Consider the following 16,189-nt stretch of genomic DNA (forward strand, 5'->3'; position numbering starts at 1 on the left):
CATCTTGGCTCCGCCACTCGCTTTACAATGCCGGTAGTCTCTGCATTGTCTAGCCGTGGACAGGTCCCAGGCAAGTGCTGAAGTTTTGCAGCGCGTTGTAAGTAGTTTATTACACACAGCTACAAAACTCCCAGTGATGCTCAGGAGGGATGCTGCGTGACCCTGCGAGCCAGGCAGATGTTTGTGAGCTAATTGGGGAGTTTCTCCATTGTTTTCAGTTCACTTAGATCCAAAATAAGTTGGAAGGAAAGAGGAATAAGGGGATTTAGGGTCAAAACAGACCAATACAGTAAATTGCAGTTATGTGTCTTACAACTAACAAATAAGTTATTCTTACTACTATCATTTGTGGGTTAGATAACAGAGGAGAAATTGAGTAAAACACAGAACAATCTGGTTCAATTACTTTGCCTGGATGCCCAGACCATACCTTGTAATTAATAAAAACTGATATATGCTCCATGACATAGACCAGTACTCTATATTTAATTCTCCTCTCCAGTAGAAGTCCAGAGAGGAGATGCAAATGACCACTTTGGGGGCGGGGACGGACTCTTTACATCACGTTTTGCATCATGTTAGCCCCGATCCCTCTCTACGGAGCCGTGACTCCCGGTACTATCTCCCCTGATATACTATATCATCCTGCACACTTCACTCTTCTGGGGGTGTGGGATGGAACACCTGAAAAATGGTGATTATGTTTGCTACTGAGCGCGTGTCTAAGTCTCACAGGCGCACGCAGGGAGAAGCGTAATGAAAATGTAGTGGACGTTTCTGGGCGGTGACAGGAAGGTGTCTTACTGTGAGCATGGAGACGGTCCGTATTATGGGCGTGTTATGGTAGTGCCGTGGTCGTGACGCTGAAAGTGGTTTTCGTGCACAAACTTTCGACAGTTCACATCGGAAGCAGTACACGGACGGAGAAACTGCACCTGCCGTAGGACTGTGCAAGTTTTGATGGTGCAACTGACGGTGGTATCGAAGGACGCGCCAGTCGGTATTACCACGTGTACGGACGCTGGCAGTGGGCGTCTCACTCAGTCCTTGCACATTCGGACGCACGGCTGTGCACCAGGGAAGGGTTTAGTAGCAGCATTTGTATATATTCAAAGTAGGGATGTGCAGGCTCGGATTGGTTCGAGTTTGCACGCCGAGTTCAGATTTTTCCCTCCAAAAAACGGGACTCAGAAAGAAGCAAAACGTTTGTCCATGCAAGATGACGTTTTGCCTCTTTCTGAGTCCCGTTTTTTGGAGGGAAAAATCCGAACTCGTGTGCAAACTCGAACCTATCCGAGCCTGCACATCCCTAATTCAAAGCTGGATGCGATCTTCTATGTCCATCTCTGAATCAGAACCTAAATGATGACTTCCTATCAAATCCTTGGAGACTCTTAGAAATATCCAGGGACAGAAGCTCTGGAAAGTGAAAAAGTGCAGAGTGATAACCGACCAACCACTCAGCTCCCAACTGTCATGTTACAGGCTGTGTTTGAAAAGTGACAGTTGGGAGCTGAGTAGTTGGTCGTTTATCACTCTGCACTTTACCCCTTCCCAGAGCTTCATACATCTGCACCGCCCCCAATGCCTTAGAAACTGAAAGTCACACAGGCCTGGGTACACACGTAAAGATTTCTGTTCAACCATCCAACTAGTTGATTGGTTGGAATGAAAATCTGGTAACGTATGGGAGATCAGCAATTTGCTCCTAAATGCCAGAAAACAGATGAAAATGGTCGGTCAGACAAGTTTGTTAAATGTTCGATCTAAACAATTTGTTCAAACAACAGTTTTTGTCCATTTTCCAGCGTTTGGGAGCAAATTGCTGATTGTCATTTGCTTTCATACCTTACCGGATTTTCATTCCAACCAATTAACTAGTTGGATGGCTGGACAGAAAATCTTTACGTGTATACCCAGCTTAAGGTCATAGATCTCTCCTAACAAATCACAGAACTGCAAGCAGCCGGCATTCACAATCTTCCAGGACAAGGCACCAAGGAACTTCTGAAATGGCGGAATGAATGAAGTTAGATTGTAAGCTTGTGAGCAGGGCCCTCTCACCTCTCTGTCATACTGTCAGTAGTCAATACTGTATTACCACTGTGTTCCCGATTGCACAGAGCAGCGGGATATGCCAGCACTATATAAATGAATGCTAACCAATAAATCTAAATGAATGAGCTTAACTGGTCCTCCACATGGAGAGAGAGTTATAGACTGAAGCAGTTATACTACAGTACGCTCTGCCACTTCCTGTTACCTCCCCCCAAATGCGCCCTGACTGTAAATCACACTGCGAGTAAATTGTCGCTGCAAGCGTCTATGGTAAAGTACTTTGACGCATATATTATTGTTCTACTCTGAATTAAGCCCTTCGTATTAATGGGAAACAATTGATGATTTCATCTATTGAAGGGCATTCCATTTCCTACTGTGGGCAGTGGCCCAATCAGGGAAGAGTTGAAACTGAAAGAGGGTGGGGCTAATAAGAAGGCCAATTTGGGACTGGGTGACACGCTGGGGGTGGAGCTATGCTATACTGCGCCAGAAGCAAAAAATCACTGTTTTTTCTGCCAGTGATAACGGAGGACTATTAGATCTCTGCCATTGATGGTAAAACCCTCAACCGATGGTGTTAAACCATCGATGGCTGCTAACCGTCAATGGTCGATGGCCATTCCTACCCTCTTGGCGTCCCTGCTGGCAGGATCACAAATCATGCCTCTATGTGCTTTCTCAATATTAATGGCACAAGACAAGGCTGCCTTCTGGTTCTATACTATTCGTAACAACAACAATCATTTTCCAGTTCACCCAATAGGAACCAAAGCCCTTTATATTTACAGCATAAACACAAGATACAAAAGTAAAGATGTAAAAGATTAACAGAATAAAGAAAAGAAAGTTAAGCATTGGTTATTATAAGTAGTGGTGTATTAGTTAAATGCTTAAGCAAACAAGTAAGCATTGGGGCTGTTATAATAAATGGAGGAAGCCTCTGGAACTGTATGTGTTCCAAAGAGTAGGAACTGCAAAGCTAAAAGCTGAGGATCTCTGAGAAGCAGAGGAGACTCTTGGTGGCAGTGATAGTCCTTCAACCTGAGAATCAAAGTGAGCAAGTGGGAGTATAGGGAAGGATCTGCTTCTTTGTATGTCAATTCTCCAATCCTCAAACAGATTCACCATCATTGAAAGGATTGGAGAACAGGTGTTGTTTTGTACAGTCCATGACATCTGATGATTTCACCTCCTTGTATCGTTTATACCACAAATAACATAAGGAAGGGCCTTATGGAACACCATCGTTAGCAAATTATTGACAGAAGGTTTCCAATTCGGTTACAAACATATCCTCCATACTGGACCAGTTACAGCAATACAAGGTTCCAGGTCGTAAGCAGTGGGATGCAGCCCCTGGGATAATTGTCTCATTGTTTCCAACTTCCAGGGAGACAAAGCTAGCCCAAGTGACCAGGTAACCCAAATTCACAAGCCTAGATCCTTGGCATTCATTTGACGGAAGTGTTGGTGCCCAAGCATGGAGGTTGGGGGACACCTGACCAGCATAGAAGATAGTAAACTCCTCGCACCTGGGAGAAGGCTTCACCGGGCTGCAGGTTTTCCTGGACTCCTAAATCTCTACACAGTTTAAAAGAGCAGATCAGGTCTTCTGTCTGTTGCTGTCATCTCACTTGACAGGAACTTCTTAGCTTCTATTTTAATTGCAGACTCCTATTCTTCAGTAGGCTTGTTTCTTTTTTTGGTCATATGCATGATATTACACTCTGTTATTTATTTATTTGTGTTAAAGACCAGCCAGAAGGAAATATATACATATATATGCCCAGCCCTAGGCCACCATTGGCCCTCCATTCCAGCAGCACAGCCAGGCCAGCACTGTCACTCAGCACCCCGATCCATTCAGCAGGCAGCACAGCGCCCCTCTGCCCAGTGCCCATCTGCACCCCTGGTGGCACATATCAGAGTCAGACTCAGTGAGTCAGATCCAGCAGGCAGCAGCCTCCCTTTCTGCCCAGTGCCCGCCCCTCTCCCAGCCTGAGCTAAAACAGACTCACTCTTGTCTGGTGGTGGTCTGACCTTCTGCCTCTTCTTCAGCTAGTCCTGGGTATAGGAGTCGGGACCATCCTTGCTGCAGTGCCAGTGCCTTCTCTTGATGCTTGGACGGGCGCTGGGTGGCGGCTAATGGAGGCGGAGTCATTAGTTGTCACTCATAACTCAGCTCCGCAAAGGCCCATGGGAGGAGTGGCCATGACAGGGCATTCGCAGTAACGGGGGAAGTGCTGCAAGGCCACACCGCTCCCCTGAGATCACGCCCCCCCCCATTTAGGGTACACACACCTACAGCACGCGCAATGTACCGATTTCACCAGGCTGCTTTCAGAATTTGGTAAAGTCAAACCCACCCGCTTTTGGGAGCAAAAAACAGGACGATTGAAGAATTATGGAGAAATAGATCCTGTATAAAAAGGATTCTTGTTTTATTCAGAAAATATGTCTGAGATTAAAATGTCAGATAGCTAAAATTGGAAATAATAATATTAAATCTCTGAATGCAAAGAATCTTGGGCCTGATTCAGACCCACTCGCGAGCGGCTGTCCGCTCGCAAGTGGGTCGATGTTCTGCACTGAGCATGCGCACGACGGAGGGAGCTCCGTCGTGCGCATGCGCCAGACGCGACGAGCGAAGGATTTTCCTTCGCTCGTAGTGTCTCTTCAAAGGGGGCGTGCTGTCGATGTTGACAGACAGCACGCCCCCTTTGGTGGGCGTGCCAGGGGCGTGCCTCCCTGACGGGGGCGTTCCCACGGGAACGCCTCCCGTCAGAAGCCGGCCTACTGACATCACTAGTGATGTCAGTGGGAGTGATTTTGGCTCTGATAGAGCCAAAATCACTCCGGAGCTTGCGGTTGAAAACCTCAACCGCAGGCTCCGGCTCGCAGTTTCGATGGTCGCGATGGTCACGACCATCGCGGCCATCAAAATGCACGCTCGTATAGGCTGTGGGTGGTGACCCACAGCTATACGAGCGTCCAGGAGGACGCTCCATTTTTATGGAGGGCGGCCCTCATTCAGAGCGTGCGCTCTGCTCAGAGCGTACGGCTCTGAATGAGGGACCTTGTTCTGAGTGGCTTCTTACTTCCACCCTGGGTTTCAGAAGCTGTCACATCCTGGCCTTTACCACATTCAAGAGGGGAAGCGCATAAGGTTAGATGTACTTTGAGGTCTATTTACTAAGCAGTGTTAGGAGACAGAGTGAAAAGTGATAAGGTGTCAGCCAATCAGCTCCTAACTGTCATTTTTCAAACACAGCCTGTGAGATGACAGTTGAGAGCTGATTGGCTGGCACCTTATCACTTTCTTATCACTTTTCACTCTCTCCTAACACTGCTTACTAAATAGACCCCAAATTTATCTCTCTCCACTTTATCCCTTTCCAAAGCTTAGTACACAGGGCCTGATTCAGAGCCGGACGCTATTTGCGCTCGCTCGTTCAGAAAAAGGGGCCGGCTATTTAAATTGAGCGCTCGTTCTTTGCGGCCTGTTGACGCCTCTATTTCTGAGCGAGCGAACGAAATATGCGCTCGCTATTTTGTAATGACGCCCCCTGGCCGCTCGCATCCTACGTCATCTCCGCTATTTATTTGATTAATCGAGTACATCGAAAGGCGTCTGAACTGCTCGCAGTGCTTGTGGTTGGATTTTCCTACCGCAATCATGCGAACAGTTCAGGCTAAGAAACAACCAAGTGACGTGGTCGATGACGCTGGTTTGTTAATTATGCACACCCTTAAAACGCCCATTTTGACCTTTTGGCACGCCTGCGTTTGGTTCTCCACTCCCCATTTTCAAGCACCTTCCCCTGTTACCACCCACAAACGCCTCATCCTGTCACTCAAATTAGCAGGCATTCGCTATTTTGCGATCACACAATTTCCGACCGCAATGAATGGTTTGCGCATGCGTATTATTACAACCCATACGCATGCGCAGTTGTGCGCACATCGCTCGGAGCAAACGAGCGGCCGCTTACGAGCGGCTCTGAATCAGGCCCATAGACCTCTATAGGACATAACTGACGTGACCAGCTCCCATATCACATCCTACAGGCCGTTGCTTTGTTACCTATTACGACTTGCACACTGCAATTCATGTCACATTGTAACCTGTACAGTACAACCCAGCTCATCTCACATGACTATCTGCTCACTGCAGATTATCTCACCCTACACAACGCAGCTCATCACACAAAGCAACCTGCACACTGCGGCTGGACACATACTGCAACCTGCACACTGCAGCCGAGCACGCACTGCAGATCATCGCATCCTGCATTATGAATTGAACAGCAGATCCTAAACTCAGGGCCATTGAGGCAAGCGGCGGGCCCGGGTGATACTGAGGGGGCGTGACCAAATCCTGGAGGTGTGACCACGCCCTCTTTGAGAAAAAAATGAAAATACTCTGCGTATAACTGCATAGCTGGAGTATTTGTCCCCCCTCAACAGCTGGCTCAGTCCCCTCGAACAAGCCCTAGCCTAGGTAATTAGTTCCCGTATCTCCCCCTGTTGGTGTACTGTAACCTGCAACTTATTGCATATAGCATACTGCCCACAGCGGGGTTGATACAGAGTGAATACTACGCCAATTGGGGTATTGTATTTTGCGAGAATCCGACTGTGCATGCCTAGAACAATGGGCCTGATTCAGACCCGTTCGCTAGATGCGTACGCTCGCTCCCAGCGTATGCAAATTTGGAACACACCCAGCAAGGCAGGCGATCGCACGACAAGGCATAAGCACGGCCACCGTGTCTTGGCGTGCGTTCACTTTGCGAATGCAGATGCCCGCCAGCCTGTCTTAAGACGCCCACTTGCGCACATCATCTCCAGGAAGTGTATGCAACCATCGGTACATCGGGTTCATTCGCAGCGCTTGAGGTTGACTATACCCTAGCACAAGCACTGCGAGCACTTCAGTGTGAAAAACAGCCAGGTGACGTGTTCTATGACGCTGCCTGTTAATTATGCACGCCTCTGAAACGGCGTTATCTCGGTCAGGCACGCCTGCGTTCACATCTGCACTCCCCCGTTTCTAGTGGCCTGCCCGTTACCACCCATAACGGCTTGACCTGTCACTCATTCAGCTGGGCAGTCTTTGCTGGGCGAGCGAACACTTTCCAATCGCTCGGGCTAATTCACGCATGCACACTGCGAAGCATACGCGTGCGCACAATGCGAGCCATCGGCAGCTACAAGCGAACGCTTCTTAGCGTCCGGGTCTGATTCAGGCCCAATTTGTGCACAGAATATACACTCCTGCAGATTTACCTTGTTCTGTAAATTACGCCTGCTTGCACCTGTGAGAGCTGAATGAGGGCATTCTAACATACAGATGTGTCCTCATACACCTAGGGGTAAATTTACTAAGATGGGATTCTATTAAGAAGCGATGTTGCCCATAGCAACCAATCAGATTCCAGGTATTATCTTCTAGAAGGTGCTAGATAACTGAGAAGTAGAATCTGGTTGCTATGGGCAACATCACTTCTTAAATAGAACTCCCATCTTAGTAAATTTACCCCCTTGCCTCTATACACCATACTGCGCGATACACCCGGCGCTACTGAGCCTCTCCCAGGGGTGTAGCATACTGTCTTTTCATTTAACGTTTGCATCTTATTAACATCACACACACAGAGGAACACCACTCCTACTCTCTATGTGCTAAACCCTGGAGAGAGATAAAGTGGACGGAGATAAAGTACCAGCCAATCAGCTCCTAACAGGCTGTGTTTGTGCAGTCATCCCCCCGACCCGCCTACAAAACGGGGCAAGCTGTCGATCAACATCGAGAGCCGCCCCGCTTTGTAGCGAGCCCCGGAGCGAGTGATTTCTCACTCGCTCCGGGGCTCGCGCGTGCGCACTGCCCGGCCATCGACCCATCCACTTTATCTTTCTCCAAGGCTTAGTAAATAGACCCCACATTGTACTACAGGAATTACTTTTAAACAAGTACAAAGTCGCAGATGAAGCACAAACGTAAAAAAAGCCGTGGCTGCTGCATCGCACCACTTACTATACAGATTCACACTCATTTGCACACACAGAGGTACAAATGTCACACATCAAATTGATAAACTCAGCGCGCACAGGGCCTGATTCAGAGCCGCTCGTAAGCGGACGCTCGTTTGCTCTGAGCGATGTTCGCACAACTGCGCATGCGTATGGGTCATAATGCGCATGCGCAAACCAGTCATTGCGGTCGGAAATCATGCGCTCGCAAAACAGCGAGGGGCTGCTAATTTGATTGATAGAATGTACCGTTTGTGGGTGGTAACAGGGGAAGGTGCTTGAAAACGGGGGAGTGGAGATCCGAACGCAAGCGTGCCTAACGGTCAAAAGGGCGTTTCATGGGAGTGCATAATTAGTAAAGGAGCGTCATCGACCACGTCACTTGGTTGTCTTTTAGCCTGAACTGCTCGCAGTGATAGCGGTAAGAAAAACCTACCACAAGCACTGCGAGCAGTTCAGACGCCTTTTGATGTACCCTATTAATCTAATAAATACCGGAGATGACGTGTGATGCGAACAGCAAAGGGGCGTCTTTACAAAATAGCGAGCGTATTTTTCGTTCGCTCGCTCAGACATAGAGGCGTCAACAAACCGCAAAGAGCGAGCGCTCAATTTAAATAGCCGGCCCCTTTTTTGGAACGACCGTCCGCAAATAGCGTCCGGCTCTGAATCAGGCCCACAGTCAGCAACTTGTACTGTACACAGCAGCTCATACACTGCATCCTGTACACAGCAGCTCATACACTCAGGGGCATTTCTAGAGAGGAGGGGGCCTGTGTGCAGTCTCTGACATAGGCCCCCTCCTCTGTTCGGCGGCCAGCTGCACACTGAACGGTGCGCGGGCAGCGCCGCACTTATAGTGCCCAGAGTCTATAGCGCATGCACAGGTCACCGGGAAAATGGCCACGGCAGCCATTTTCCCTGTACTGCGCATGCGCGAACAATGGGAAAATGGCCACGGCGGCCATTTTCCAGCTGTTTTTACAGGCGGAGACACCGGAGCCGACGTGGGACTCCGGAGAGGTAAGTTTTATGGGTGCAGGGTGTGCGGTGGGGGGCCCCCCTGGACCCAGGGGCCCGTATGCCCCGCACACCCAGCACCCATTATAACTACGCCCCTGCATCCTTCACACTGCAGCTCACCGCACGGCGCACATAGCAACCTGTACACTGCAGCTCATATACTGCAACCATATACCTCGCCCCCTGGTTGATGACATTTTGGGGCGTGATCGCCTGTCACTCCCCCGTTTTTTGTCACGCTGGGGGTGAGCCCTGCACTTTGGCAGCTGCTGGGCTGCTCCCAGCCTCTCCGGGCACTGAATGGATGCCGTGCTATGCACAGTAGCGGTGCCAGAGTGTCAACCAACCGCCCACGGGCCACAGCGTCCAGCGGGCGGGACTGTGCCTATGAAATCGGGACAGTTGGGAGGCAAGCCACGTGTATTGCCGTAGATTTCAGAAAACTGATATATTTGCAGTTTTTACTACATTTTTAACACTGATACATCCTACCCATAGTAACTTGCACACTGCAGATCATCGCACTTAGCAGCCTGTGCAGATCATCACTCAGCTGTACATACGATAACGGATTATTCACACTGTAATCTTCACATTACAGATCAGCACCTATTTCCTCACATTCATTTCAGCGGATGGTAATGTATACCTCAAACTGTAATATAAAACCTTTTTTGTTACAATGTGACCCTATTTTTGGATCATTGTTTTATATACAGGAAACCGAGGCATCCAGGACCTACACTTCAAGGCAACACCCCGAAACATCTGTTCAGCGCATTAAAAATCTATAGTTGCACATAAATTGTAACCTCTACACTGAAATACATAACAACCTAAAGTTTCCTCAACCAGCGCCATGGGAATGCTGGCAAGGGACCTAGTGGTCCCAGTATAATGGACAGAGGTCCCTAAGATTCCCTCCTATTATATAAAAAATTGACTAAAAAAAACAAAAAACTTTAATACACAGGGTGTTTTGTTTTTAAATAAAGCTCTTCTCCCTTGATCTTCAGCCTACCTGATCCGGGCAAGCTGAGTCAACTTAGTTGACCTATGAGTAAGAACCAGCCCTCAAGCGTCTACCAATGGTGAACGGGAATCACGCACCAGTAAAACAAAACAGAGGGATGAGAACCTGTATACTCTCCCAGCATGGGAGTGTACGGCACAAATATCAGGGGTGTAGCAATTTAGCCACACACCAATGTACTTGCTCCGATTTGTTCTAGCCTGTGGCAGGGAGGATGACAAGTGTCATTAGGAGGGAAAAGCCCCCGAATGGACAATTTACACAAGTGCAAGTACCACTAGGGATGGCCATCAACCATCAATAGTTAACAATCATTGATGGTTAACTACCGATAGTCGATGGTTTTGCCATTGATGGCAGACTGGGACCCGATGGAGGAGGCCTGGAGTGATGCAGGGGGAGCCTGGAGAAACACAGAGGAGGCCTGGAGTGACACAACTTGGGCCTGGAGTGACACGGGGAGCCTAGAGAGACACAGAGGAACCCTGGAACTACACAGTGGGAACCTAGAGTGACATGGCGGGGGCCTGGAGTGACATGGGGGGTGGAGTGACATGGGGGGCCTGGAGTGACATGGAGAAGGGTGACAGCCCCTTACTAAACCTTCCTCCACACATGCTCTTTAGAATAGTGACAACTGCATCAACCTAACCAAAAAAAGGGTTAGGCACCCCCGGGGGAGGGTTAGGCTACGTACCTGCCCATCGGTATCCTGAACATCGGGATGCTGCTGTCGGTCTTGTGACCGCCAGCATCCCAACCGCTGGTCAATTGTATGTATTCCTTCTCGAGATTAGACCAAACAAACAGACAGATGACTACCGGGAACTTTATTTTATACTATGTATAGATTTAGGCCCTCATTCAGAGCCGTTCGCTATTTGCGTTCGTTCGTTCAAAAACAAGGGGCGGCTATGCAAATGTTCCGTTCGCACATTGCAGTCTGTTCACACCTCTAAGTCTGAACGAGCGAGCAAAACATACGCTCGTTTATTTGATAAAAACGCCCCCTGGCCGCTCGCACCATATGTCATGTCCGCTATTTATTAGATTAATCGAGTACATCGAACAGGATATGAACTGCTCGCTATTCTTGTGGTTGGTTTTTTCAACCGCTATTTTGCGAGCAGTTCTGAGTTTAAAAAAACCAAGTGACGTGGTCATTGACGCTGCTGTATTAAATATGCACACCCATAAAACGCCCGTTTTGACCTTTAAGCACGCCTGCGATTGGATCTCCACTCCCCGTTTTCAAGCACCTTCCCCTGTTACCACCCACATACGCCTCATTCTGTCACTCAAAATAGCAGGCACTCGCTATATTGCGTACAAATGATTTTCGGCCGCTCTGACTGGTTCGCGCATGCGTACTAAAAACCGTACGCATGCACAGATGTGCGAACATCGCTCGGAACGAGCGTAATGCCGCTAGCGAGTGGCTCTGAATGAGGGCCTTAGATTTGAGTTGGGACACCTCCCTCCAAATTCCTAATCTCTCTGCACATTTTACATCTTTCCCACCTGCAGTGCAGCATGGTTTTGCCAAGGTACAAAGTTACTTTTTTTTTTGTTTGCTGTGCCCCATTGTCTATTTATCACACAGGCACCAGCCTTGCATCAATCAGCGTATCTCTGAGCGTGATGTAAGTGAAAGGCCAGGGCATTGCGAAAGATGTTGATGCAGTGTTTATAGGCAGTGTTTGGTAGCAAACTTGAGCACGTGAACCACCACTTCCACGACATAGACGATACAAAGGGCACCCCAAGGGGAAGTGTACAGAAAGAGGAACCAGGAGACCTGGTGGGCAGATGTCATTTTGCACAGACGGCCTGATTCAGCTTTGGAAATAGAGTAAGATATAGCACGCAACTGATCATCTTGGTGAAACCATGCTGCACTGCAGGTGGGGCAGATTTAAAATGTGCAGAGAGATTTAGATTTGGGAGGGAGGTGCATAACTCAGGGCTGTAGCTAGGGCACCACAGGTCAGGGGGCGCTGTTTGGGCCTGTCAAATTTCTGTTTATTATCATTCTTGCTTGTAGCTTCCTCTTATTTCATCCCCAGCATCTCCTGGCCTCTCCTATCTCTTCCCTGGCCCATCCCCATGAAGCCATGGCTCTATTTTGGGTGCATTTTGTCCCTTTGAAAAATGAGGGGGCGCCAATGCTCTTTCTGGCACAGGGCGCCAAAAAGTCTAGTTACGGCTCTGCCCAAACTGACATCTAAAGTGTAGTGTAATAATAAAGCTGTGCAGTGTGGTCTACATACAAAAGCAGCCAGTATTTACACTACATGCAAAAAAATATTTACACCCCTTGCATTGCAACATGGTTTGTCCAGGTACACAGTTAAGTGCTAATTCTCACTCTATTCCCAAAGCTGAATCAGGCCCAGACTCTCTACAACAGGGATGGGTAACCTCAGGCCCTGGGGCCGTATAAGGCCCCCGGAATAATTTGGTCTGGTCCTCAAAGCTTTATTCTGCTAGCCTCATCTGGATGGCGGGGTGCCTAGAATGTCACCCTGCAGCCAGAATCTATGCAGCAGAGCCGCCCGGAGCATCCTTAGGACGCTTCAGACGGTCACACCACTGCCCTTACAGCTCCCCGGAGCATCCTAAGGATACTCCGGGTATTGCTGTAATCCACAGCGATTGTGGCCCCTTCCCCATGTGACGTCTCACGGAGGGGCACGGCCTGCACCGGGCCCGCGAATAATGTTATATATGTCAAAATGGTCCTCGGCAGAAAAAAGGTTCCCCACCTCTGCTCTACAACAAAGGCTTTCAGACTTTTGTTGTCATGGTAACCAGTAGACACAAACAGCAACGGTGACTGTCGCAAGGCAGCGACAATCTGCCGATAAAAGCAAATTCTACAAAAATCTTTTACTGATTGCAGGGGAACAGTAGATAACTAATTTGGGTATTGGGACCATATGGGATATGGGCGCCAGCGATGGGTATAACCGAGTCCAAGGACAGCACAGTAAAGCGATGGATGGCCACAGATTATTATTACATATGTATCGCAACAACATATATCGCAGTCTATAAAAGGTACGTTAGGAACACGCCATGCGAAATCTGAAATCATATAGATAGATTGGTAACCATATGAAACGTTAGGTATTGAGGACCCTGCCTTGAAGAACTTACAATCTAAATTGATTGGAAAGAATTAGGTATATGTAATGACTTATGCCAGACACATAGACAGATATAGTTTACCATATATTTAAGCAATTGGCCTACTAGTATCCAAAAACCACTGAGTAATCCCAAACCCATTGCTACTCCCAGCAATGGTCTTTTTCAGATTTATAGGGTTATTATTGGGTATGGCTGAAAACCTGACGCTAGGTTTGAGTGGCAGGATTTTTCCTACATGCAGATCTTTAGATAAGAAACCCCCGGAACTAACAAGTGGCTACACACACATTACAGATAGCCCATGTCCGTGGCTCTAGTGAGCTTAATCATGATCCAAAGCATCATTGTATAATAATTTTTCGGCTGTGTGTGGTCTGGAAGTGATCTAGATTTTGTCCAATTTGACTGCATCATATGGGATCAAAATGGGCAGTGGTCCTATCTGTAGCCAGGTTACAGAGTTACATTAGTGGGTTTGCTGCTGTGAGCACATTGCTTAGCCTTCCATGTACTCTGTGCCCGTCAGATCTTTTGGCTACTCTGATGGGATTAAGAATGTGTACAATATTGGACTCAGGCCCTCATTCAGAGCCGCTCGCTATTTGCGGTCGTTCGTACTAAAACAAGGGGTGGCTATTCAAATGAACCGTTCGCTAATTGCGGTCTGTTCACGCCTCTAAGTCTGAACGAGCGAGCAAAACTTGCGGTTGTAATTTTGAAAAATACGCCCCCTTGCCTCTCGCAGCATACGTCATGTCCGCTATTTATTAGATTAATCGAGTACATCGAACAGCGTATGAACTGCTCGCTATTCTTGTGGCTGGTTTTTTCAACCGCTATTTTGCGAGCAGTTCTGAGTAAAAAAAACCCAAGTGACGTGGTCAATGACGCTGCTGTATTAATTATGCACTCCCTTAAAACGCCCGTTTTGACCTTTAAGCACGCCTGCGTTCGAATTCCACACCCCCGTTTTCAAGCACCTTCCCCTGTTACCACCCACATACGCCTGAAAAGTGATAAGTACCAGCCAATCAGCTTCCAACTGTCATCTCACAGGCTGTGTTTGAAAAATTACAGTTGGGAGCTGATTGGCTGGCACCTTATCACAGACTTATCACTTTTCACTCTGTCACTTATCACTGCTTAGTACATAGACCCCAAGGTTTTCTGCAAGTGCCGGCCTCCAGCTTTTACATCTGTTTTCATTCATGTAGCATACCTCCCAACATGACCCTCTCCAGGAGGGACACAATGCTCTGGTCCTGGACTTCCCTGGTAATTTATGATTGGTGGTGGCTCCAAAGCTGGGGCTGCAGTATAGTCCAAAATTCAAATAGGGGAGTATCACCAACTGCCAGTGAGTCCCAGCCAGTGATGTTGGGCAGTGTGTGAAATGACAGTTGGTGTGACTCCCCTATTTGAATTTTGGCCTGCGCTGCAGCCCCGCCTCTTACCAGGGAAGTCCAGGACCAGAGCACTGTGTCCCTCCTGGAGAGAGTCATGTTGGGACGTATGCAGCAGTGAGCATACAGTAGTCGCCTACTCTCACGCAATGCCTGGTAGACTTCTGCCTTATGGGGAAACCTCCCAAACTCTAAAGTGGCCAGGGCATAATGACATCATTAACATTATCTCACACGTTCCCTGCGCACATGATGATGCAAATTGTGTCACCAAGTCACGCCATAAGCACACGGGCCCATAGGTCTTGGGGCCTCCACACCGCACACTCTAAAGTATAATGATCACACTCTGGCAAGCGGGTCCCTCCTACTCCGCGGCGCCATCTTCCCGGTGACATCTTCGGGAAGATAGCGCTGCGCAGTGACAGCAAAGACTCTAGCACACAGCCCTTGCTCTCTTGTGTGCATGCGCCATCTTCCAATCATCACTGGGACCAGTGGCGTAACTAGGGCAGGGCGAGCGGGGTTCGTGCCCTGGGCGCCGTTGGACCGGCGGCGCGGGGGGCGCCGCCGGCCACGGTGCCGGCCCGCCCTAGTTAGCCAGTGTAGCGCCGACCGCAATGAGTGCGGTCAGCGCTACACATTTGCACAGGACCGGCGCTAGGCTTCCAGCGCCGGTCCTGTGCTGCACGCCTGAGCCCGTTCCCTCCCCCTGAGCGCTTGCCCAATAGCGCCAGGAGGCGGGCTCAGGCTGTGCATAACACACGCATCGCCGCCAGCGCTGGCGGCGATGCGTGTGTTAAGCAGCAGCCAATGAGAGTCAGATAGACTCTCATTGACTGCTGCAGCACCCACTGCAAGAGCCGGACTTCCGTCTGGCTCCTGCAGTGGGTAATGGGACTGACGTCATGACTCTACTGGGGACTACTACTTGGGGGGGGGACTACCACTGGGGGCATTCTAAAAGGGGCCTAGTATTACTAGAGGCACTGCACTCGGGGGACCACTAATGAGGGCAATAATAGGTAGGGCCACTACAGGGACCACTGGATAGGGGGGGGGTCACTACTGGGAGCCTGCATCAGGGGGACCACTACTGGGGGCACTGCATGGGAGGGGGGGACACTACTGCTGGGGGCACTATATAAGGGGCTTACTGCTAGGGGCACTGCGGGGACCACTACAGGGGGCACTAGATAGGGGGGATCACTACAGGGTGCCTGCATAAGGGGACCACTACTGGGAAAACTGCATGGGGGGACTACTGTTGGGGGCACTATATAAAAGGGCACTGCATAAGGGGATACCGCTACTGGGCACACTGCATTGTGGGGACTGCTAATGGGGGCACTGCATAAGGGGGAACACTACGTGGGGCACTGCATTTGGGGGGGCCACTACTGGGGGTACTGAGTAAGGGGAACTAATTGGGGGCTGTAGAAGAGGGACCACTACTGGGGATACTGTATAAGGGGCACTACTA

Source organism: Taudactylus pleione, unplaced genomic scaffold (genome assembly GCF_031769625.1).
Source record: "Taudactylus pleione unplaced genomic scaffold, aTauple2 ptg000897l, whole genome shotgun sequence".
Classification (NCBI taxonomy): Eukaryota; Metazoa; Chordata; class Amphibia; order Anura; family Myobatrachidae; genus Taudactylus; species Taudactylus pleione.